Here is a 26,931-nt window from a genome sequence, read left to right as displayed (position 1 = left end):
TTTAAGGTGGAACTGAAGAATCAAATACACAGAAAGCCAGCTTGCACTTTTGTGTCACCTTAAATGGAGCAGGCACCTGTAACTGCTTTACTGTTTAAGGTGGTGTTATAGTGTAATTGTGTGAATATATAAAGAGTACTTAAGGTGGAACTAGTGTTGTTGTGTGAATATAGTAGCAGTATTTAAGGTGGAACTAGTGTGGTTGTTTGCATATAGTAGCTGTACTTAAGGTGGAACTAGTGTGATTGTGTGAATATATCGACAGTATTTAAGGTTGATGTATTTAAGGTGGAACTAGTGTGATTGCGGGAAAAAAGCAGCAGTATTTAAGGTTGATGTATTTAAGGTGGAACTAGTGTGATTGCGGGAAAAAAAGCAGCAGTATTTAAGGTTGATGTATTTAGGGTGGAACTAGTGTGATTGTGTGAATATAGCAGCCGCATTTAAGGTGGAACTAGTGTGAATGCATGAATACAGCATTAGCATTTAAGGTGGAACTAGTGTGATTGCATGAATACAGCATTAGCATATAAGGTGGAACTAGTGTGACTGCATAAATATTGCGTATGCTTTTAAAGTAAAAGAACTAGTTTGATTGTGTAAATATAGCAACAGTATTTAAGGTGGAACTAGTTTGATTGCATGAATATTGCGTATGCTTTTAAAGTAAAAGAACTAGTTTGATTGTGTGAATAGAGCAGCATCATTTAAGGTGAAACTAGTGTGATTGCGTAAATATAGCAGCATCATTTAAGGTGGAACTGATGTGATTTCATGAATATAGTGGCCGCTTTTAAAGTAGAACTAGCAAGATTTTAGGTGAAACAGAAACACTGAACATTTCTTCTTCACTTTTTAAGGTGGAATGGAATAATAAGGAACTTTAAGAGAGAATTGCTGCATTTGGAAAAGTTTAAACTAGATAGTATCAGACAGAAAAACAAGCTTTTGAGGTTGTGGAACTGCTACTCATGCCACTAAATGTGTTTTTTGGCGCAAACATTAAGTAGTTCAGTTACAAATAACTCTCTAATCTAGGCTATTTTAAGGTAGTGCACCTCTTGGTGAGAGAACCCAAGAGCCAGAACATGTATACCTTTATGCCCTACCATATCTCTTCTTGTTTCCAGGTTATAGAGGTGCCCAAGAGTGTTCAAGAGTCTCCTTTCAATTGTATCTAGCTTCAGTTTCTCCACAAAAAACTAATTCTTTCAATTTCACCTTCTTGGTGCGATTTTTTCACGAAGAGTGTGTGTATATTTACATATAGTGTTTGTGTGTGTGTGTGGTTAGTTAGACATTTCTGTATGGGTATGAGAACAGAACAGAATGTACTCAGTGAATGTGATGAATCTAGTCATAACGGAAGATGACTTGAGGGTACCTGTAAAACACACACAAACACATTTACTCTCAGACACTCCGAGAGTCACCCCCTTGATGATTAACATATTCTGTACTCTGTGGTGGGTTATATCAAGTGTCTCTATAATCAGCGCATTATAGACACACGATAAGCTTCTTATGAGAACCACTGAATTAACTTAATACTGAAAAGAGCATTATGAGTCACGCTACTCTGTCAATATGAGTTCATTCATTTTTTTATTCATTCATTTATATCCAAACAATCTGCCTGCACATATCATTTTGTGCCAAAGTTTCAGTCAAATTCAACTTTAAGCTCCTAATCTGGGAGGTATTTTTACACAATAATTACTACGTTATTTAGTTAGTAAAACACTAATATATGTATTAAAACACTACTAAAACATATAATAATGTATTAAACACTAATATACGCCATTAGCATCACAGCCACATTGCCTATTATCACAGCTACATCATTTTATGCCATTAGCATTTCTACTGTGACAATAGCATCCCTACTGTGCCATTAGCATCGCTATATACACAGCTCTGGAAAAAAATAAGAGACCACTTAAAAATGAGGAGTTTCTTTGATTTTACCAAATTGAAAACCTCTGGAATATAATCAAGAGGAAGATGGATGATCACAAGCCATCAAACCAAACTGAACTGCTTGAATTTTCCCACCAAGAGTGAGCAGCATAAAGTTATCCAAAAGCAGTGTGTAAGACTGGTGGAGGAGAGCATGGTGCCAAGATGCATGAAAACTGTGATTAAAAAGCAGGGTTATTCCACCAAATATTGATTTCTGAACTCGTAAAACTTTATCAATATGAACTTGTTTTCTTTGCATTATTTGCATCTTTTTATTTTTGTTATTTCAGCAATTGCAGTCATTTTCTGCAAATAAATGCTCTAAATTACAATATTTTTATTTTGGAATTTGGGAGAAATGCCTGTAGTTTTTAAAATAAAATAACAATGTTCATTTTACTCAAACATATACCTATAAATAGCAAAATCAGGGAAACTGATTCAGAAACTAAATATATATATACAGATGGACCATAATGTCTATTTTTACCTTTATCTCTCTTGACTCATCATCAAAACATCTTTAAATAATCTCCACATGATGTGAAAATGCAATATTATGATTGTCACAATTCACTGTAAGAGCCAGCTCAGTGAAACATCCCATAATACTCATTACAATATAATGAATCCAACCCTGAACACTATGTCAGTGTGTAAGTGCTTCATACACAGCTATTACACTCACTGGCCATGCCTCTACATTGCTCCCGTATCAGCCACCGGAGTGACTGTACTCCGACGCTCTGACTCTTCTCAGGCTGATCGCGGCTTTTCTCAACTTATACAGACTATCTGGACCTGCTACGTGACTACGTGCTACATCTCAGTGGTTTAGAGAGATTTTCCCCACAAGGCTGCAGGGGAACTGTGTGTGTGTGTGTGTGTTTGTGTGTGTGTGTGTGTGTGTGTGTGTGCTGCATACTGTACCAGTATGTATTGTATACTGGTTTCAATGTATACTATCTATCAAACAAAGCATCACTATGCCATGTACACCACAAACTGGACCAGTATGTATTGTATGCTGCATACTGTACCAGTGTGTATTGTGTACCACATGCTGTTTCAATGTATACTATCTACCAAACAAAGCATCACTATGTCATGTATATCACAAGTTGTACCAGTATGTATTGAATACCACAAACTGTACCAGTATGTATTGTATGCTGCATACTGTACCAGTGTGTATTGTGTACCACATGCTGTTTCAATGTATACTATCTACCAAACAAAGCATCACTATGTCATGTATATCACAAGCTGGACCAGTATGTACTGTGTACTACAAACTGTACCAGTATGTATTGTATGCTGCATACTGTACCAGTGTGTATTGTGTTTCACATACTGTTTCAATGTATACTATCTACCAAACAAAGCATCACTATGTCATGTATATCACAAGTTGTACCAGTATGTATTGAATACCACAAACTGTACCAGTATGTATTGAATACCACAAACTGTACCAGTATGTATTGTATGCTGCATACTGTACCAGTGTGTATTGTGTTTCACATACTGTTTCAATGTATACTATCTACCAAACAAAGCATCACTATGTCATGTATATCACAAGTTGTACCAGTATGTATTGCATACCTCATACTTGACCATTGTATATTGTCTACCACAAACTGCGCCAGTATGTACTATGTATCACAAACTGCACCAGTATGAATTGTATAACGCATACTGTACCAGTGTATACTGTCTAATTGTCTAATTAACACTGCACCAGTATGTAGTGTGTCCACTAACTGTGCCAGTATGTATTGTCTACCATACATAGTACTACTATGTACTGTTAACTGCATACTGTAGCAGTATTTACCAGTATGTATTTTATAGTTTACACCTTAACCATGTATACTGAATAGACCAGTGAACACTAAATATTGTAAACTATATAATGTATAGGTGTGTACTGTGTACTGCACAGTGTAGCAGTATGTATTGTGCCCTGCATACTGTGCCAGTATGTGTTGTATACAATGTGAAGTGTGTATAGTATAATGTACAGTGTATCAGTGTACCAGTATGTAATGTCTAACACAGTGTACTAGTGTTTACTATATACTGTAATTATTACCAGTATATATTGTATATGACATTATATACCAGTATATACAATAGACGGCATACAGCACCACTTTGTTCTGAATACTGCACTGTGCCAATACATGCTGCATACATACTTTAAGCAACACATACCATACACAATCACATAACAAGCCAGTTCATACTGGATACAGCATCAGGGTATACTATACACGGTAAACTCCACACCACAGACTTCTGCTGATGATTAAAGAGAAGATTCAGGGAAAAAACGAATTTACTTAATTGTAAGACTAACCAACAAATATATTCTCAAAGTCTTATACTTCAAAACAAGTCAAGCTTATTCTGTACTATTTTCTATTTTCCTTTAAAAAACAGTGTTTACAGTGCTTCACACAGAAATCCATATTAGCTTGTCTAATAGCTAGTGAGATACAAACTTGATTAAGTCATTTCTTGATAATGCCATTGTGCAAACGACATGCCTCTGTCATCACAAGCAATCTGCGTCAAACTGCGTCAAATTCTTGTGTAATCTCAAATAGACTTGTTTGTGGTTTCTGGCACTGCGTGGCACTTTTATCTTTTAAAAAAAACAAGTGAAAGATATGACATCATCTGTCTATTTTTACTGATATGAACAATCAAAAACAAAAAAAGCAAATGAAGTACAAATGAAGTTTAACTGAAACCTCCTTAGCATGTATATATAACATTTCTTAAAGAACCAATGGTAACAGTGACATATAGGTGCATAAAAAATATATGTAGAATATCATTGAAAAGTTACTTTATTTCAGTAATTCAGTTTAAAGTGTGAAACTCATATATTATTATATAGATGTATTAAACACACACAGTGATCTATTTTAAGCATTTATTTATTTTATTGTTGATGATTTTGGCTTACAGGCAATGAAAATCCAAAAATCAGTGTCTCAGAAAATTTGAATATTATATATAAGACCAATTGTGGTCAGTGTGCCAAGTCCTGCTGGAAAATGAAATCTCCAGACCATCACTGATTGATGAAAACTTCACACTAGACCTCAAGCAGCCTCTGCTGTGTGTCTGTCCAGTCTTCCTCCAGACTCTGTTCTCTTGATTTACAAATTAAATGTAAAAAATCACATTGCAAATGTTCTTTTTTCGATGATACGTATATATTGCGATATAAAACAATGCAGGGCAGGGTCCGAACCGATCAAGAGCTGAGTCAGCACTGAGCTCTCAAAACCCGAGGAAAACTGCAAAACAACAATAATCGGCACTTTAATCAGGCATTTAAATGGCTTTTTAAAAGGTAAATAAGTTTGGGATTTGTCTGGGATTAAAATGTGAATTCAGCTGTAACTGGAAATATCTGCACTGCAAAACTGTGCTGGACTGAGGTGCACAGTTTACAAGCACGTGCCCAACCATGTGGATGGAGGCCATGCTGCAGTTACCTTGTGTTTACTCCTCATGCCTCCCCTCTTGCTTCCCCTCCCCCTCACACTTCTCAGGCAGCAGCAGCCTGTCACTCACACAGACACAGAGACAGAGCTGTGTATGTACTTCTTGTGTCAAGAATTAAAACATTGCAACATCACGTGTTCGATTTAATTGCCTTATCCTGCGATGTGACTATTGAGCATGCTCACATCATGATGACGACGCTTAAACGATATATCGTGCAGTCCTAGTGTGCGTGTGTGTGTGTATATACAGTATTCCCAGCCCCCGTCTTTCTACTTTTCCGTGTTTCTCAGAAGCTCTAGTAATGTAAGTGATGCTAAGAGATGCTAAACTGATCACAATCAGAGATCACAATGAGTGCACACACACACGCTGCAGTTCGCCCCCACGTTCTTAAACAATGCTTGCTTTACTACTTACACACATGCATACACACATACACACACACATATATATACAGCCACCTTCATGCATGCAAAAATATACAAATGCTATTAAACAATACATTTCCACACGCAAACACAGAGTTCTTTGAAATGGACTGGCACGCCGGTGTGTTGAGGCTTTTTTCAGGAAATGATTGTGTGACTGAAGTGCAAAGAGGAATGACTCTGCTCTTCAAGTAATCAATGCCCCAGCGAGGAACTCACACTCAGCCTCACACTCAGAAGCAGAGAGTCACACTCATCCTCGCTCACCTGGAGACGTGGGGGGGCCCTGACCTTTCACTGATCATTTCAGAGTTAGCTTTGTACTCTAGGGCTTTAGGGGTAAAGGTGGGCAATATGGCGGTGTGTTATTGCTGCTGCAGGCCTGGTGTTAGGGTTAAATCCTTGAACCAATACGGTGCGTACCAACCAATACCAGCTAATATCAGCCAATAGAAAGAGATGGGTCAGATGTATCAGATGAAACTCATATATACAAAAGCTCACCAGAGAAGCATTTTATTTATTTAATTTTTTTTTCATTATCGTTCATTATAGTTCAAACAACCTCACGGGCCAGATGTTTTATGTTTGCTGGCCACATCTGGCCGACCCCTGCTGTACACCACTGTAGCTTCTCTGTGATGGTCCTGTGGGGTCATCTCAGATCTGTATCTACAGAACGTGTCAGCTTAACCATTCTTGCCCAGATCTTACGGTTTCACGCACAGCCACCACACCGAGACCAAATGGCTGCAAGAAAGGGGAAGACACAGCTCATTAATATACACACCAAAACCTCTGCTCTACACACACTCAAACACACACACACACGCACATGCACATGCACATGCACATGCACAGACAGATGAACACTTCTGCTAATTCCAAAAAGAGGAAACAGGCTATTGCTAGAAAAAAAAAACCCATACCAGCTCGATGAGGAGGTGGATGCAGAACCCATTTCTGTTTTTTTTTTCTCTCTCTCCCTCCTCTCTTTCGATCTGTCGTTTGTGGGTGTGGGGTTACTGGAACATTCGGGTTGCAACACTCTTTAATGCATGCAGCGGTTATGAATGCGGCATTAATATTCAGCCTCTTTCGTTCGTTCATTCGTGTGAATCTGCAGCCGTGAATATACAGACAAAGCTCAGCTCAGCCTGAGAAAAAAAAGAAATGCATTAGCATGTGTTAGCAGCAGTGTTAGCATTAGCCTTGGAGAAAACACTGGAGAGAGCAGCTAAATTAGCTTTAGTGTGTCTCAAACTTGTGTTTTAAAGTGGGTGTGGGTTACAGTTCCAGCAAACATTTCAGTGAAACCTTGAAAGTGCTACCTTCTCAAAGCTAGCGACACCAATACCACACAGGGAAAGCACCAAGCTCTATATATACATACATATATAAGCTAGCATCTGGAGCTCACTCACAGCTTCTTCATCGTCATCTTCTAGAGTAGAGTACAGAGCTCACAAACAGTCAAATTCCTCGGAAACCACAATCTAGTCTATTAGATTAAAGACTAATTGATTATAGTGTGTCTATCTGCACTAAAAGTCACAGAGCTATCAACACAATACACTTCATATAATCTATTACACTTATTTGATTCATTAAAATATCAATATCTTGAACTATACTGTAAATAATGATCAAATTTGAGATTGTATGGACATACAAAACTTCTGAGAGCAGGTACCACAAAGCTTAAGGCGGCTTCGTATTTGAACAAATCTAAATCTAAAATCTATCCCACCTTAAAAGTGCTAAACAATATATATATATATATATATATATATATATATATATATATATATATATATATATATATATATATAAACTATATTGCTTTGTTTGGTGATGTAAGGCTTGGATGGAGCTTCTCAGCCATATAAACTTCATTGTGAATGGAGATTTCCCATTGAAAAGAAAATCTCTTAGGCTTAATCCCTGTCTGGGAAACCAACCAACAGTGTTTTAGGGTTGGGTTGAGTACCCAACAAACCAAGTCCTAGAGTTTAGACACCTTTCTTCACAGAACATTTCCTTGAGCCCAACCTGATGCCCAACCTTCTTTTAGGCCGGGTCGTATCGGGCTCAAGAAAACAGTCTGTGATGTAAGCATTTTTATTTTTACTTTTTTTATATAAAGCTATGACCTGATAATAACATTATAGCTAAGTAACAAATCAAACTGTGCTTTTTTTTTTTTAAGTTGCACAAGTTAGAAAGTTCACACAGCTTAGGAACTCAGGCACATGTGAGCATCACTTGTTCGCATTACACACTTGGAACTGTGTCATCTTTAGTAATACATCCATTTCTCATCATATGCGAGAGTTGGTCACACCTAGTAGTGATACGAGGGACACTAGCAGCTCAACCATACAGTGTGTGCAGCACATCCTCATGCAAGAACTTCCGGTTGGCCTTTTTCAGCAGGATAATGCTCACCCACACACTGCAAAAGTCTATACTAGTGTCACACATTAGCCTGTGTCTGTCCTGTGTTTTTCCCTCTTTTGGTTTTCTGTGCTCCTGCCCTCTGTTTTCCTGTCTTGTGTTCCCAACCATGTGCTTTTTTGAGCACATGGCATTGTTTTGTTAGTGTCCAGTCTCCACCCTAGCCCCGCCCTAGTCATTAGTGTAATCACCTTGTGTCTCATGTGTAACTCCACCCCCTCATTACCTCCACAGGTGTCCCTAGTGTGTGCCAGTGTACCCCATGTGCTCCTTTGTTCTCTGTCAAGCTTTTTGTTTGATGCTGTCCTGTTCAACCCTGTCTGGATGGTTATCTGTGTTTTGTCTACAGAGTTCTGGTTCGTTTTCTTTATACTGTTTGATTCTTTGTTTGTTAATTTCACTTCTTTGTTTAAGACCGGGTTTAGTCATTTGTTTTTTAGTCTTAGTGTTAATTTCTTTGTCTTAGTTTTTGTTTGTTTTTGTAATGATAAGAAATAAAACAGACTTGCATTTGCATCCTGCCTCTTCCGTGTTACAACTAGTGTCCAGCAGATTCAAACACATCCTGATTGGCCTGCCTACCTGGTTACTAGGTCACTTTGGGGGCCAACACGGTACTAGAACCACCTCTAACTCTTTACACTTAACTTCTTTGATTTATTTAAGTTTAAATTTTAATTGTCTATCAGTCATTTATTTCAGCATGTCTGTTTTAAAAAAAATATTTGGTTAGTAAATCGTTTTCTGAACCTATCAAGTTTTCTAGATGTTCCTAGAACATTTTCAAACGTTCTGGAAATGTCAAGGCAACATCACTTTTATCAAGTTTGGGAATGTTACTTTTAACGTTACTATTACATAAGAAAAGTTCTAAAAATTATGTGAGAAACGCTCTAATAACGTTGTAATGCACACCATTATTATCTCACATGTTTTTAGAACATTCGTAGAACATTACCGTATTTCTGTACTGCTTTACATCTTCTAAAATTCCTGGAACCTTTTAAAAACAATGCTGAACGTTCTTAGAATGTTCTCTGTTTGATGGGGAGCCAAGCTTGACAGTGATATCTTGATGGGAAATCTCGTATGTGTTTGTCAGCATGTGTGTGTGGGGGTGTGTGAAAAAATATCAGACATGTGAAATTGGTGTCATTTAGTGAATTTTACCCTGGCATCACATTCATATAAAGGTCAACCATTGCCCATACATACAGTAGATACATACAACTCAATGGATATAATGACTGGGGTCATCAAGAGGCCATGGGCGGTTATGTCATTTCAGAAAATAAGAAGGAGAGGAGTGTGTGTATGTGTGTATTACAGTGTGTGTGTGTGTGTGTGTGTGTGTGTGTGTGTGTTTTATTGTAGAGTGAGTAAGGCCAGACTCACTCCCACACTAACTCAAACACACCCAAACGTGTGTGAGAGAATACACAGGGCAGAAGAGCGACGTGACAGGCGGTCACTGAGGTGGGAAGAGTGTGGGAAGAGTTTTAGCCGTGTTTGGCGTTCTGTGGAAAGTCTTCTTCCAGTAAAACACAGAGAGGCACGCCCACTGAACCTGGCTCAGCTGGTTCCGACCGATTGCAACACATCCAGGTGTCGTAAGAACACCTTTGGCGAAAAGAAAAACAAACGAAGACTGATAAAACAGAGGCATTCTAATCTACACTTCATGTACTTTAACTATTGGGACACCTACTTACTTGAAAAGATCATTTACTTCATCTACTGTCCAGGGAAGTAGCACCCTGATGTGATGGGTGGGATGATAGTTCAGGGTATAATATTGTTTACGATATTCAGAAATGTTGGCGATATTACTGAAGCAATACGATATGGCGCACCCATACTTAGTGCTGTGTGATATGACAATAAATATCGTGGGGACGATAGAAAAGTGTCCATCTTGCTACTTTTCTTCTATCGTCTATCGTTTCTACAGTAATTTCATCATCAATTATTCATGCAAATATATAAAGTAGGCTACGGTGAAATGTATTGGCGTGGTCACTTTGCATAAACTCGGTTTATATAAGTGATAATAAAGTAATCCTCTCAAAAAAGGCTTATTTTTCAGGTGTTGCGACATGACGCTGCTTTACGTTATTTGACGTACACTTTAAATAATGTTAATTTAGTTTATTTTGATAACTCAATTTAAATACCTGTATAATTTTGAAAAACAAATGCTACTGCATCTACCTCATCTGTTTTCATTTGATACATATACATCGCTGCACAAAAAGAAGGTAGTAATTCTCATTTGTGAAAGTTTGGTTTAATGTCACTTAAGTAAGTAAGCAATGATATTATTTTGTCATATTTTTCAAAGAATAACTGAAAACATACTCAAAATGTGGTATGTCATGATATATATCATTATCGTGATATAAAAAAATCCACATCGTAATATATGATTTTTCCCATATCGCCCAGCACTACCCCTACTTGACAGATACTGTACTGTATACTGTAACATTCAGAAAATGTTAAAATGAATTACCCCCCCCCCCCCCCCCCCACACCCGAATAATAATAACAGCTGCTGTGGTGGTGGTCCTGTGGGGTCCTGAGCATTGAAGGACCACAGTTTGCAATTACAGAACTACAAAGTTCTCCAATACACTCAGTGGAAAGAGGCGATTTCCAAACCTCCCATTCATCTCTGTCAAAATAATAGCTCTGGCAGAATGACTCAACCCATGACTAAATACGCTGTGTGTATTAATTAGCCTCCAGCAAATACTTTTCTATTAACACTGCAGCGGGGGGGAACTGAATTTTACTCATGACCTTTTTTGGCACAGCTTCCCGTCATCCTCACAATCGATGCCAAAAAAAACAGCGTGGTCAGGAATTTACCCGGCAGGTTTTGGCAGAGCTCCTCCACTCGCTGACCTGGCTAAAGGATTATTTATCTCAGGAACTTTTTTTTCCCTCTTATTCAATTTCATTTGCAAATCAGCGACTGCGTAAATCAGCCGAGCTGTGAGCGAGAAAAATAGTGCTTATCTCAGCAAAACACCCAGACTGAGAATATAGCTGACCTCCTGTTTTACTGAGATAAATCGCATCGATTTCCTCACAGCTTTTCATCAGCCTGTGTACAGAGAGAACCTGGGACAGACCGGCACACACAGGGGGTTTCTTTCAACATCTTAACAACAGAATCTGAGTTTAGTTTAGTTTTAGATGAAAACTCTAGATGTTGTACAAATTCTCTGTCTAGTTTACCATTTATGGATCTTATAAGGGAAGTCAATGACACATAACATAAACGTAATACTCCCTTTTGTTCTATAGAATAAAAATTAAACCAAAGTTGTCCATAATGTCGTCGAATTTGCAACAAGAGTCTAGGCAGTAAAGATTAGAGATGGTAGACTTACCTCCTTCTCCTCCTTCTTCCCAAAAACGTGTGTTTCAGACTGCCTTCATTGAGTTTCAACAGTAAGAGTACCGGTACTGTTCATGTATTTTACTACCAACCAATTACATTGCATTAATGAAGCTTAGCTCTGTGTACTTTGTTAACCGCTGAGATGAAACACAGCTACTACAGTCTAGTGTAACCTCCAAAGAGCTTACACAGACCAGTGAAACCATTTAAAAAATATATATTGTTTCAAACAATATATACAGCTCTGGAAAAAAAAATTAAGAGATCACTTCAGTTTCTGAATTAGTTTCTTTGATTTTGCTAATTATAGGTATATGTTTGAGTAAAATGAACATATTGTGCGGACAACATTTCTCCCAAATTCCAAATATAAATATTGTAATTTAGAATTAAGAAATGACTGAAATAACAAAAAAAGATGCAGAGCTTTCAGACCTCCAGTAATGCAAAGAAAACAAGTTCATATTCATAATGTTTTACCAGTTCAGAAATCAATATTTGGTGGAATAACCATAGTTTTCATAAATCTTGGCATCATGTTCTCCTCCACCAGTCTTACACACTGCTTTTGGATAACTTTATGCTACTCACTCCTGGTGCAACAATTCAAGCAGTTCAGTTTGGTTTGATGGCTTGTGATCATCCATCTTCCTCTTGATTATATTTCAAAGTTTTTTTTTTATTTGGTAAAATCAAAGAAACCCATAATTTTTAAGTGGTCTCTTATTTTTTTCCAGAGCTGTATATATAGATTAAGTCCAAAGTGCAAATGAAGCAGTAACTCTAGTCAAACTGAAAATGAGGGATGAGTCTTGGGGAGTTTAGCGAGCCTAGGTTTCAATAAAACATCCATATTTGACATCAAGTATTGATACTATATGACTGAAACAATACGACTGATACATTGTGTTATCGATATATTGTCCCACTCCTATTAACAATGTACAGATATGTAGCGATGCTAACCTTTGTTTGGCTCACATCACTAACAGATTGGCAGCAGGCAGTCAAGTGAGCAGCAGTCGTCTCTGTGTCTTGCCTCTCCTCTGTGTTCACTCTGAGAAGTGTGTGTGTGTGTGTGTGTGTGACCTCAGGGGCAGTGTGTGCCGGCCTTTTACTGCCAGTCTCACTCAGCCCAGCGACATCAGCATGCCTTGTGTTAAAGGTCTCAGAGCGCTATGAGGCAAACCCTCCCAACCTCAGACCCCTCAATCAAACCCTGCCCCTCCCCCCAGACGCCTCCCTCGCAGCTACGCACACATCCACCGCGCCCTCAAATCACGCAATTAGCCGCGCCTTCATTAGCGCGATTAGCCTCACGTTGGACGAACTCCTGACCCACGGCTTTGAGGGGGATAACGAGGCCTGGGCCTGAACATATGAGGAGGAATGTGTATGTGTGTGTGTGTGTGCTTTGTAGAGTTTCAGTGACAGTAGCCATCTGTTAGCATTAAACCACCACATGCTTACTTAGCACATATGTATTTTATAGCACTGGATAAGAAGAAGTTAACTCTACTGTTGGGATCTGTGTCCTAATACTTCTGTTCATACAGTGTATGTTCAAGAGCATTAGCGCAAAAGCTAATGCTACTTAGCAACCCTTATATGTGTATATGGAAAAGTATTAGGACTCATGCTTACTTACTGTTCCTTATTATTCCAAATTAAGAGCGTTTTCACACCTGTAGTTGGTTTCTATGATCTGGATCATTTAATGAGTTTATTTAAGCACAATATCTTCTCTGATTGGTCAGAGCTGTCTGGCGCAGGAGCAAGAAAGTAAATATTGTGAGAATATTCTGTGTTCCTGTGTTCATAGCTGTGGTAATTAGCATTATCTGGCTCTGCTAGCTGGCTCAGCTAGCTGGTCTCGGTCCGATTGCTTTAATTTGCACCCAAGTGTGATTACTCTTTTCACACCTGTTTAAACGAACCGCACTAAGAGTATAAACCAACCAGAGTTAGACAAAAAAGTTATTATATGGGTTACTTGATTTTAAAAGTACATAAATTTGTTTCAAGTTACTTTATTAGTTACTTTCAGTGATTGCCAGCCTGTTGTTATTTTGGCATGTTGTGGCTGACTGTAAGTTCCAGCAATAAAGCAACAACTGTGCTTCTTTATCCTGATTACTGCCTCTCAATCGTGGTTGCGATGCTCAGGGGAGCTAGTTTCCACCGTAGCTCCATGGGCCAGAACGAGCTAAACTTTCCCTTCCACCCCTTCTGATGTAATACCCAAACATTGGCTCTTTTCCAGAGAAAAGATGATCAGAAACTTGGTTAAATTAAAGTACTGGGCATTTACTAAAGCCTGCTAAGTTACTAAGTATTGCTCTACTCTGGTAAGAATGGGTAATTGCACAGAGCATGAATTTGCACAGGTAATTGCACAGAAGCATCGATTTAAACTGGATGGGTGTGACAGGGTCTCCTTTCAGAGCGGTTGAATCCGATTCCAGGTTATGCTCAGTTAGAGAGAGAGAGAGCGCTCAGTCAGAAACTTCACTCCTTCATTTCTTTGGTTTTACTATGAGTGAATAATCTACTGAGCTCTGAGTTTCCTCTTCTGAAGTCTCCAATGCTCTACCAGCCGCTCGCGTTCAGTAAAACTGAGCCAGATCCTCTTTTAGAGGCTGTACATGTGACGTAAGTACGTAAAGACGAGTGATGTGGCCAGAAGAACTCCACGAACCATGAGAAACGACCCGACACCCCAGTTTTTAGAATGAATATATTAGCAGGCTTAGCAGGGGTGGTCATTTCAGCACACTGGTACCATTAAACACAATATTTTATCCATATTCTTCTCCACTCAGAAATGCTTCTGCTTGCAGTATAGAAACTAAATAGCACGGACTGCCACTTATAACTAATAAACGTGAAAAATAAATACTCTTCCAATTTAGTCAATTCAAATCTGTCCATTATTCTGTCCTCACATTTTTTTAACTTTAATAAACTTCAAAGCCTGAAGACTTTCCGTCTGTATGACTAACCATCCGTCTTTCTTCCTCTATCCGTTCCGTCCCTCTAATGTGTCGTCCCGTTTGCTCTCCTTGCCAATGGGCCTCTGAGACAGAGTCACTCCTTACCTGACTCACCGCACCTAGGGGGCTCTCATGGGTCACTGATTAGCATGCTAATGCTAACCTTGCCCAAGTGGGCTCGCTGAGATTCTGTCCGGCCCGTTTGGCCGCGCTGGCCAGCAGTTAAATGCTGGGTAAGAGGCTTTCGCTGGGAGGGAGTGGAGTGAGGAGCGTGTGTGCGGTTGGCTGTCAGAATCACTGTGTACGCCAGTTGTGCTCTGGGCAGCATCTTGTTTTTGTCCTTCAGTGTCTTACGACACTTTCTCCACGGGCTCCTCCAGAACTCACCACTCCAGCTAGAGTTAGAGGTCATCTTTAAGATCACACTGAACTCTAGCTTCAATCCGATATTAGTCCTAATGTAGAAACCGTTATAGATTATTTGGCAACCATTTTAGTTTAAAACTAAGTTTGTAGGATGCCACAGGGTTCAGTTTTAGGATTGATTAAGTTAATGGCAGCAATTGAGTAAAAGTTTGAAATTTGTGATTTAATCTCAATCAAACAATCTTTATTTTTTACTCGGGAAAAACACTGAGGGTGACCCTCATTTACAATGTTGCCGAGCATTTACAACATTAAAGGGATTGAAAACATTTTATAATAAATTAGAAAATAATAAGAAATAAAACAGTAAATAATAATAAAACATATAAAAGAAGTACTAATTTTAAATCAACATTTAAGATATATAAATAAAATTTATATGTAAAACAGAACATTCTAAAATACCATAAAAAACAAATTTGATACATAAAAAGTAAAAGAATTATTAAATATAAAAAGATAATAGTAAAAGTAAAGTAAAATGTTAAGAATGATAAGAAATTATTAAATGAATAATGTTACTATGAACAAGTATGAAAATATAAAACATTAGGATAAAAATAAATAAATAAAAGTAATAATAAATAAATACAATAAATAAATTAAAAATTAAAAGAAAAATCTCTATTATTATTTTATTTATCTATAATATAGATTTTAATTACTGGATTTGAAAAAAATACAGTACAGTAAAATACAGCATAGCAAACGGCTTTACATTTTCATTGTTAGCAACTCAGAAAATTACGTTTAGTTTTACAGCCTACAATATAAGGACCATAATGCTGTATATGATCAACAAGTTTACTTAAGGTGGCATTAGGGAAAGACTACACACTGACAGTGAGTGTAAGTAACTGGGGGTTATAGACAGTATATAAATAGATATTGTCATCTAGCTAAATTAAATAATGAGTGTATTTATTATATATTTATACACTCTTTTGATATTAGCATTGAAATACTAATTCTTTGCAAAAAAGATGAATATGAATATGAAAAGGAGATCCCTTAACAATATCCGCACTTAAGGATGTTTATCAGTCTCAGTGAATGGGTAAATGTTTATGTATCAATATTTACTAAGATATTAACAAATTTAACCTCTGTGGCCCATCAGGACTGCAGGATGACTTACCCTACAGTTACCGGCCTGTATAAAAAATCAATCTCAGTGCCGTGTTTAGAAATGTTTAGCTTTGCGTGACAACAGGTTCTGATTCTGAGAGTGGAAGTGTCTGGTTCAGTCTCTCTTTTCTCTATGTTGACAAAGAACGCTTCCTTTTTTCTCTCTCTCTACCTCTCAGTTCAGTTAAATTCAGCTGAAATTAGCCTCACGTTAAAGCACGCCATTTGCTTTTAAGTTGCAGAAACCTCTTTAAAATGTGCATGTCTATTTCTAGCCCATGTGTTTTCCTATTCTCTATTTAGGAAGAGATACGAATTAATTTTTGCCTGGGTGACCAGACATCCTCCCATACATTTTTCAAATATATTCCAAATGTATTTGGGGTTTATTAAAAAATAATCCAGCTAGGATTTATAAATTGTATAAAATGTCTGGGAAAATAAGGACAAATTATATTATTTGAACTGACCACTGCAGATAACATTTACATATATACCACATTAATACAATAACCTAAATGTTGCTGTAAAACAAAAACATTCCTAATCTGCAATACATGATGAACTGTAGCATGCACCATGCCAACTTTGGGCATGATGCCCAACTGACTGAAGGCACTACACTGACCAGATAAGGAAGAATGCAGAGAAGAGAGAGCATGATGACCTGAGGCCAGAGGCTAATGATAGGCTGACCAGATTCGAAAGATTGACAGAAGGATAAATGCTAATAGTAGAACAACCAGAGATGAAAAAAGGTTAATTGAAAAAGGCTAATTGGAGGGTAAATGCTAACTTTAGACTCAACAGATAAGGAAGAATGGCTGACTGGAGGCTAAAAACTAACTCTAGACTCAACAGATCAGGAAGAAAGACTGACTGAAGGCTAAAAGCTAACTCTACACTCAACAGATAAGGAAGAATGGCTGACTGGAGGCTAAAAAGTAACTATACACTCAACAGATAAGGAAGAATGGCTAATTGGAGGCTAAATGTTAATGCTTAGTCCAATCCTGAAAGGGAGAAAATGCTTACCAGAGGCTAAAAGCTATCAAAAGGTAGACCTGAGTTGGAAAAAAAAGTCTGACTGAATGCTAAAAGCTAAATCTAGACTCAACAGATAATGAAGAATGGCTGACTGGATGCTAAAAGCTAAGGCTAGTCCAATCTTGGAAGGGAGAAAATGCTGAACAGAGAATAAAAACAGAAATGACAGAGATAAAAAAGGTTACTTGGAAAAGGCTAATTGAAAGCTAAAAGCTGACACTAAACTAACTTCAGAAGGGAAAAAGGCTGATTGTTTGCTAAAAGCTAACTCTAGACTCAACAGATAAAGAAGAGAGACTGACTGGATGCTAAAAGCTAACTTTAGACTCAACAGATCAGGAAGAAAGACTGACTGAAGGCTAAAAGCTAACTCTACACTCAAACGATAATGAAGAATAACTGACTGTATGCTAAAAACTAACTCTACACTCAACAGATAAGAAAGAAAGGCTGATTGGAGGCTAAATGCTAATGCTTAGTCCCATCCTGACAGGGAGAAATGTTTACCAGAGGCTAAAAGCTATCAAAAGATAGACCTAAGTTGGAAAAAGGGCTGACTGAATGCGAAAAGCTAAATCTAGACTCAACAGATAATGAAGAATGGCTGACTGGATCTTGAAAGGGAAAAAATGCTGAACAGAGAATAAAAACAGAAATGACAGAGATAAAAAGGTTAATTGGAAAAGGCTAATTGAAGGCTAAAAGCTAACACTGAACTAACTTCAGAAGGGAAAAAGGCTGATTGTTTGCTAAAAGCTAACTCTAGACTCAACAGATAAAGAAGAGAGACTGACTGAAGGCTAAAAGCTAACTCTACACTCAAACGATAATGAAGAATGGCTGACTGTATGCTAAAAGCTAACTCTAAACTCAACAGATAAAGAAGAGAGACTGACTGGATGCTAAAAGCTAACTCTAGACTCGACAGATAAGAAAGAAAGGCTGACTGGATGCTAAAAGCTAACTCTCGACTCAACAAATAAGAAAAAAAGACTGACTGGGTGCTAAAAGCTAACTTTAGACTCAACAGATAAAGAAGAAACATTGACTGGATGCTAAAAGTTACTCTAAACTCAACAGATAAGAAAGAAAGACTGACTGGATGCTAAAAGTTACTCTAAACTCAACAGATAAGAAAGAAAGACTGACTGGATGCTAAAAGTTACTCTAAACTCAACAGATAAGAAAGAAAGACTGACTGGATGCTAAAAGCTAACTCTACACCTAACAAATAAAGAAGAATGACTGACTAGAGGCTAAAAGCTAATGCTAGTCCAATTTTGGAATGAAGAAAATGCTGACCAGAGGCTAAAAGTTAATTACGTCTTTATAAATCTGATTTCTGGGCTATCTGGACACAATCTAGATGTCAAAAAAAATCTGATTTGAGTGGGCAGTCTGAACATAGCTTTAGTGAGTGTTCTATTGGACAAGCTGTGTGAGTGCCTTTGCACATCTGTGTCAGTAGTCAGAGGGTGAAACTTAATAGCAGCTAAATGTATTTATTTAAAGGAGTGTCCACAATCCTTTGGACATATGGTGAATATATTTTATCCATTTTCCTTAAAAATGTGTTCATTTCTCTCTTTTTTTAGAGTAGTTTCTATCTTTTAAGGCCTCTCTCTCTCTCTCTCTTTCGCGCGCTTGCTCGCTCGCATTGATGCGCTAATGGTTGGTGAACTGGTTTAAGTGTTTGTCTCACGGCCCTCCTACAGGCCGTGTGTGTTCATCGGCGTGACTGAATGCGCCCGTGGCATGCACAGTCACTTCCCCCAACTACACACACATACACACACACACTTACACACACACACAATTTTTCTCTGCTTTTTTCGTTTTTTTCTGTGCCTCATGCCACAGGCCTACCTTCTCTGAAGCCCTAAACCCCGACACGTCACTGCCGATTACACTTCTGTTCACAAAAATGACAAAATCGCTTGTATGAGCGGCCAGCATACACTATATGTCCAAATGTTTGAGGACACCCCTTCTAATAGATGTGTTATTCAGCTATTTTAAGGTGAATCCATTGCTAAAACTGTGCAAAGGAACAGTTTGTCTAGTCCCTGTAGAGATGTGCTGCCTAGATTAACATATCGGCATGATGTCTAATGACAGGAGTGGGCTAGCAAGAAGGGTGTAAAATCTCCCAGCATTGAGACCACCATTGAGTAGTGGGTTGGAACAGTGTGTTTTGGGATTGGGATGAGTTAGGAATAAATTGGGATAATGTGCTGATCATCCAACATCCTGACCTCACTAACTTGCTCTTGTCTGAATCTTGCTGAATGCAATCAAATCCTCACAGCAATGCTGCAAATCCAAAATCTATTATACAGTCTTCAATTCTGATGGTTTCACAGTATATCACAGTATATTTAGTATTATTTTTTGCATGACTGGGCTTTAATATAGGGTTGTGAGTTACTGTACTGTTAGGAGTAGAAATAATATAAACACTAAGGCTTTAAATTAAGGCTTTGATTAGTATTGGGTTTACTTTGTCCCACAAAATTACACAATATATGAAGAAATCAGACTTTATTGTCAGAAAAATAGCTAAAGAATGTAAACGATAGACCTTAAAAATAGATACGCTAACAAATTTACCACACAGCTCTCTTTACAAAATTAAATATTTGAATAAATAGTTAAGTAAACATTACAAACAAACCTATAATACTCAATGTTTAAGTATTCAAAGAGATATTTCTCAAAAGCTCTATTGCACAAGTTAGATAGATACAAGTTTAATATCAATTTACTAACTTATATGTTATTCCTGAAGTCATTAGAGGCATTACAGTATTTAAATCAGCTACAATTCCCTTCTTTCTCCAGTTAACAAATGCATTCAAATCATCCTTTAAGCTACAGTATTAATATATTTAAAGGGCTGTAGTTAATCTATTAATCTATTTTACTGGGATAAAAACACTCATACAGTAGAAACAGCAGCAGGAGCTGTTCAGATTTCTCTGCAGGACGGAGCTAGATCAGCATTTGACTCTCTTTTTTGACTCTCTTTTTTGCTGTTCCGCACGGCGCTCCACAGCGCCATCTAGCGGCATGGCGGTATGAGAGAAATGCATACCGGTTCAAGTTTACCCCGCGGTATACCGAATGAACCGGTATACCACCCAGCACTCATGTATAGTAGAGATAGTTACTCCAACAAAAGCAGGCTAAACTACTTTTAATGCCCTTGATTTCATAAGAAATAAAAAACAACCAGGTGTTCTAAATACTTTTGTCCATTTTCCGTAAGTCCACACTCTAAACAGTAAGTAAACACACCCAATCCTCACGTCTACACGCACGCAGAAGACACACACTTCTGGGTAATCCTCTTTGATGTGGATTGGCTGCTGTGAACTGGTAAATGGCAGACGTGAAACGAGTGGGCAGGACAGACGGTGCAGAATGACCTGGCGGAGGAGACTCATATCATGAGGACGACAGTCAACCTCATGATCCTTTGGACTAGAGCTTTCTTTGATATTCTCTCTATTAAAAGAGAGGTTCCTCAGAAGTTCTTGGCTTGGAAGTATTGAGTTAGTGTTTAAGAGAACCTGTCATGTTTATGTGAAATAGATGGAGGTGCTCTAAAGTTCATTACACCTGCAGTACACATTTACAATAATAGTTTTTCAATGGCATCAGCTTAGATAATGCTTTATTATTAGGAATGCATTAGGAACCGAAGGATCGCTTTTACACTTTGAGGGTTTGAGGATATACAATTGGAACCTTAAAATCTTTGGAAACACATTTTTATACGTTTATTTATTTGTTTAATCCTAAACATGCATATTATATGAAGCATTCAGCACAGTTCAAATAGAAAACCCAAAACCGGCTTCTCTGAGAACTGTGTGGGCGTGATCATAATCTTCAAATAAACGTGCACATTTTACATTAGGTTTATATTACCATGGCATTGCACACAGCCTTGAGATGGAGACCTTATTTATTAGGAGGCCACAGTATGAAAGAGGAGGAGAGTACATGTAGTAGTTGGGAAGCCCCTAATGGCTGTGGAGATCTGTGCAGGCGCAGTAGCCATAACAAGCCAATCGGTTATCATACAACAAGTTGATCAGTGATTTAAAATATGCTTCTGAAATGTTAATCTGATGTTTAGTTTCCAGTATTTTGATCTCTTCCTATTCAACCAGGTGAAAGGCTGGTCTTGCCTGACTGTAAATAAGCATCTAGTTATATTGCAAAGATTACCACAGAGTGAACTGATTAGCCTTTAAGGACTTTGTTTATACCCATCCAGCCCATGCCTGGCTTTAAGCAGGGTGGCTCTTCTCTACAGGAATACGACATACTGTAGGTGTGTGTGTGCATCTCAAAAAAACTGAATATAATTGAAAAGTTGCTTTATTTCAGTAATTCAGTTGAAAATGCGAAACTCATATATTTTATAGATGTATTAAACACAGAGTGATCTATTTTTTGTAAGCATTTATTTTATTTATTGTTGAAGATTATGGCTTACAGCCAATGAAAACCCAAAAAGTGGTACTCCTGGCAGTGTGGTCAGTGTGCCAATTCCTGCTGGAAAATTAAATCCACATCTTCATAAAAGTTGTCAGCAGCAGAGGGGAGCATGAAGTGCTGTAAGATTTTGTGGGAAAACAAAACTGCACTGACTTTAGACTTGATAATAAAACACAGTGGATCAACACCAGCAGATGACATGTCTCTCCAAACCATCACTGATTGGTGGAAACTTCACACTAGACCTCAAGCAGTTTGGACTGTGTGTCTCTCCACTCTTCCTCCAGACTCTGGTCTCTTGATTTACAAATAAAATGTAAAATTTACTGATGATCAGTGATGGTTCTTTTCTTTTAGTTTTCTGAGACACTGATTTTTTGGGTTCTCATTGGCTGTAAGCCATAATCAATCATCAACAATAAAACAATAAAAAAAACTTATAAAATAGATCTCTCTGTGTGTAATACATCTATATAATATATGAATTTCACATTTTAAACCAAATTACTGAAATAAAGTCACTTTTCAATGATATTCTAATTATTTGGGATGCACTTGTATATGCTATATATAGTAAATGTAAATACTGCAGGATATGAACAGCACTGATGGGAACTGCAAGAAAGGTCAGAGGCCAAGTACAGATAATAACATTTAAAATAAAAAAAAAGCCACACTTAAATCTGTGGATCGCAAACATAAAAAAAAAAACGGAAAGAACCGTCGCTCGTCTGCGGCTTCCGTGCTATTTTTAGCGCTCAATCTGCCACACTAAACAGTTTCCTGGGCACATATTTTGATTCTGAGATATCAAAGAAGCCACTGTTTTTCTATAATGCTACCGCACTCTTACAGTTGCTCTCTCTCTCTTTCTCGCTCTCTCTCTGTTTCACTATGACTCGTCCCATTCATGAAGAAGCACATGGCACTGCGTCAACATTTAAAGAAGAAGAAAAAAAAAATAGAAAAGAACACAGAGATTAGTCATCACCGTGGCAGACTAAGCAATATGGGGCTCGTATAAATATCTGCGCTATCAAGTGCGAGGAATCCCACCAATCCTGTTTCGCTGAATGAGGTGGCCTTATTTTATTGGTTATAGGTGACTTTAGTATCTTAAACCACAGCTTATTATTTATTTTATTAAGTCATGAATCCTGAAGGAGAACTTGCACTCTGAATTTTTTTTAGTTTGGTTAAACTGTTTGGTTTAGCATTGTTTAATCTTGTGGAGTCCCACAGGGCTCTATTTTAAGGCCTATGAAGTTGTTGTTTGTTACGACAGTAGGGATAGTAGTTCTAAATGTTTTCACTTTTCAGGTGTGGGCTTAAGAAGGAGGTCTAAGGAGTTAACATTTGTTTAGTCATATTAGCTTAAGACTAAAAATAATACTTTCGTGGCAGCAGGGGTGCTAGAAAATCTCTTTTTTTTTTTTTTTTTTTTACAAATATTTGCTGGCATTTTCATGATCTGACAGTGATAAATCAGTGTAACAAAAGTAATTTTGTGTGAAATTACAGAAAATGTAAAATTTATGGTTAGTTTGGTTCAAACTGGCATCCAAAAACTGTTTAAAATTATTTTTATTTTATTCATACAAGTTTCAATAAACAGTATATTGTAATTGTAATATGAATATGAGTAAATTAATATAGTTAAATGCCTGATTTTTTAACAGTGTAGTTAGTTTTGCTTGTAAATAGATGACTATTTAGTTGCTTGTAATGTAAATACATTTTAATTAAATGTATAAAATGTATTTGATTGATTTATTTATTTGTAATAGTGTTCTTTGTTTTGTTTAAGAAGAAATGAATAATTTGCTGGATTATTAGATGATTAGCTTCCAAACTGGAATTTTGGAAAAACTGAGAGATTAACACTGTGGCTTATTTTAATGAACCATGAGGTAAACATTATGATTAATATATATATATATATATATATATATATATATATATATATATATATATATATATATATATATATATATATATAATAAGTTTTGGAATTTACATAGAAATTTTGCAGATACTGAAAAAATATTTGGACAAAACCATTTATTTTATTGTTTAAGCCCTTATAGCCCTATACATATATATATATATATATATATATATATATATATATATATATATATATATATATATATATATATATATATATAATATAAAGCATTAAAAAAAGTTTTACAGTAACTAGGACCTAAACCATAATATTGGTTAAATATTAATGTATAAAGTTCCAAAACTGCATACCTCGTCTTTTATTTAAAATACTTTATTTAAAAGAAGAAGAAAAATTTTAAACATATTAATTTGTGACATTTTTGAAATGTGACATTTATTTTCTCGTAAATGTATATTGTTCAAGAAATATAAATGGAACATACTATATATATATATATATATATATATATATATATATATATATATATATATATATACATTGTACTTGACTATTGTAAGTCGCTTTGGACAAAAGCGTCTGCCAAATGTAATGTAATGTAATGTAATGTAATATAGTATGTTCCATTTGTATTTCCTTTTTTAATACTTTATATATTATACTAATAACCAATCAGATACTATTAGATCACAACTAAACATTTAACTATGACTATTGTTCACACCATTACCTCACTTATGAATTACTAAAGATATAAGCAATAAGCTGCTACCTTCTGAAGATAGGCTGCTTGATATGACTATGTGGGCCAGCTGTGTTTCTCCATGAGATCAGAATAAACAATCCAATGTGATTTGGGCCGTGAGCCCCTGCCTGATTTGAACTGAAGGCGTGAGAGGGTTGCGGTCAACACGTATCATCATAACTCAGTCAGTCACTCTGATAAGTTAGCCAGAGGAGTCGGCCAAGAAGTGCTGAGCTGGCAAAGCAGCAGAGTGCCCTTGTCCTTCATAACGCTACAGGCCCACAGTCACTTTACAAACTTACAAAGTACAAAGTACTTTTGATATTTGTATTTGAATTTTGTCTAATTAACTAATATACATCCATTCCTGCATTTCAGGCCTGAAACTCATTCCAAAAAAGTTGGGATTTAAAACATTTACCCATTTGAAATGTTTTTTATTCCTTCTCACAACACTTAAAATTACTTTTTGGGATTGAGGATACCAAGTAATGAAGTGTTTCATGGGGTTATTTTCACCCATTCATCCTGTAAATACGTTTTAAGGTGTGCAAAATGATGGAGATCAATCTGCAAGTGGTATTAGTAAATATAGTAACTCTGTATTGTAGAGAAGTGGGCGGAGCTTCTGGTCATGGTGAACATAATGCTTGTGTTGTGTACAGTAGTAAAGTTGTAAGTGGTATTAGTGAATATAGTAACTCTGTATTGTAGTAGAGAAGTGGGCGGAGCTTCTTCTGGTCATGGTGAACATAAGGCTTCTGTTGTGTACAGTAGTAAAGTTGTAAGTGGTATTAGTGAATATAGTAACTCTATTGTAGTAGAGAAGTGGGCGGAGCTTCTTCTGGTCATGGTGAACATAAGGCTTGTGTTGTGTACAGTAGTAAAGTTGTAAGTGGTATTAGTGAATATAGTAACTCTGTATTGTAGTAGAGAAGTGGGCGGAGCTTCTTCTGGTCATGGTGAACATAAGGCTTGGGTTGTGTACAGTAGTAAAGTTGTAAGTGGTATTAGTGAATATAGTAACTCTGTATTGTAGTAGAGAAGTGGGCGGAGCTTCTTCTGGTCATGGTGAACATAAGGCTTGTGTTGTGTACAGTAGTAAAGTTGTAAGTGGTATCCTATGTCTACAAGGCCTCCATAAAGTCTGTATGTGATGTAGATGGTGTGGGTTTGTTTCCTTTCCTGAAGAGTAACCACCATGCATAACTAACACACACACACACACACACTCACGCACACACACACACTGCCTACCTGAGGAAATGGGTGAGAGGTGACGCGTGCTGTTCCTGGCTGTGGGTGTGGATATGGCCTGTCTGTGCTGATTCACCTCACATTACCGTACTTATTAAAACAGACAGTGATGTCATTTCACCTCCAAACAGGTGTTGGGTCAAAGCCCTGCAGAAGCCCAGGTGTTGTTTGTTTAGACAGATTGATAGACAGACAGACAGATTTACAGACAGACTCTATTGTACACCCCTCTTTCTGTGTGAATAGGTTTAGGCTTATATTTGCTCAAGAAAGTCCTAATCTATTAGCAATACTTCTCTTTAAATTTAATGCATTAATGTATTTATTACAATGGGGTGTCTACAAACATTCGGACATAGAGTGTATGGTTACTTTAACATACTGTAACAGACTGTTTGATTGATTGATTGATTGATTCACAGAGAAAGGCAGACCAACAGAGAGTGACAAAAAGAGATTGATAGACGACAGACAGATACTCAAACAGATAGACAGACATTGTCTTGATTGATTGATTAACAGACAAACAGAGACAGGCAGATGAAATAGACAGATAGATAGGTATATATATTAAATTATTGTTTGATTGATTTACAGAAACAGGCAGACAGACAGTTAAACAAATTGATCGACGGACAAGACAGACAGACAGACAGATAGATAGATAAATAGATTAAATTGTTGGTTCATTGATTATCAGAAACAGGTAATAAGACAGTTAGACAAACTGATGGATAGACACACAGACCGACAGTTAAATACTCAAACAGATAAACATAAAGATAGACATAAGCACAAGAGATTATCAGACAGACAGATACACAAACAGATAGATATGTAGACAGATAGACTGAAACACAGACAGACAGACAGAAAGGTAGTTACACAAACTGATCAGTAAACATACAGACAGAGAGACAGATGCACAAACAGATAATCAGACAGGCAGATACACAGACAGACAGACAGACAGACAGACAGACAGACAGATAGATAGATAGATAGATAGATAGATAGATAGATAGATAGATAGATAGATAGATAGATAGATAGACTGACTGATTGATAGAGAGAGGGGGGGATGAACAGACATTTACACGAGCAGATTGACAGATACTCAAACAGAT

General features: G+C 37.1%; 1 long non-coding RNA gene across 1 annotated transcript; it reads right to left on the bottom strand.

The window, feature by feature from the left end:
• Positions 1-6,424: 6,424 nt before the first annotated feature.
• On the bottom strand, positions 6,425-26,358 carry LOC111193518 (uncharacterized). The gene is made up of 3 exons (XR_007428225.1): positions 25,805-26,358; positions 6,854-7,081; positions 6,425-6,674 (listed from the first exon to the last, which is right to left on the bottom strand). It is a non-coding gene; the product is annotated as an uncharacterized LOC111193518 (long non-coding RNA).
• Positions 26,359-26,931: the final 573 nt, after the last annotated feature.

This window comes from Astyanax mexicanus, chromosome 21 (genome assembly GCF_023375975.1).
Source record: "Astyanax mexicanus isolate ESR-SI-001 chromosome 21, AstMex3_surface, whole genome shotgun sequence".
Lineage (NCBI taxonomy): Eukaryota > Metazoa > Chordata > Actinopteri > Characiformes > Acestrorhamphidae > Astyanax > Astyanax mexicanus.
This window is presented reverse-complemented; position numbering and strand designations above follow the sequence as displayed.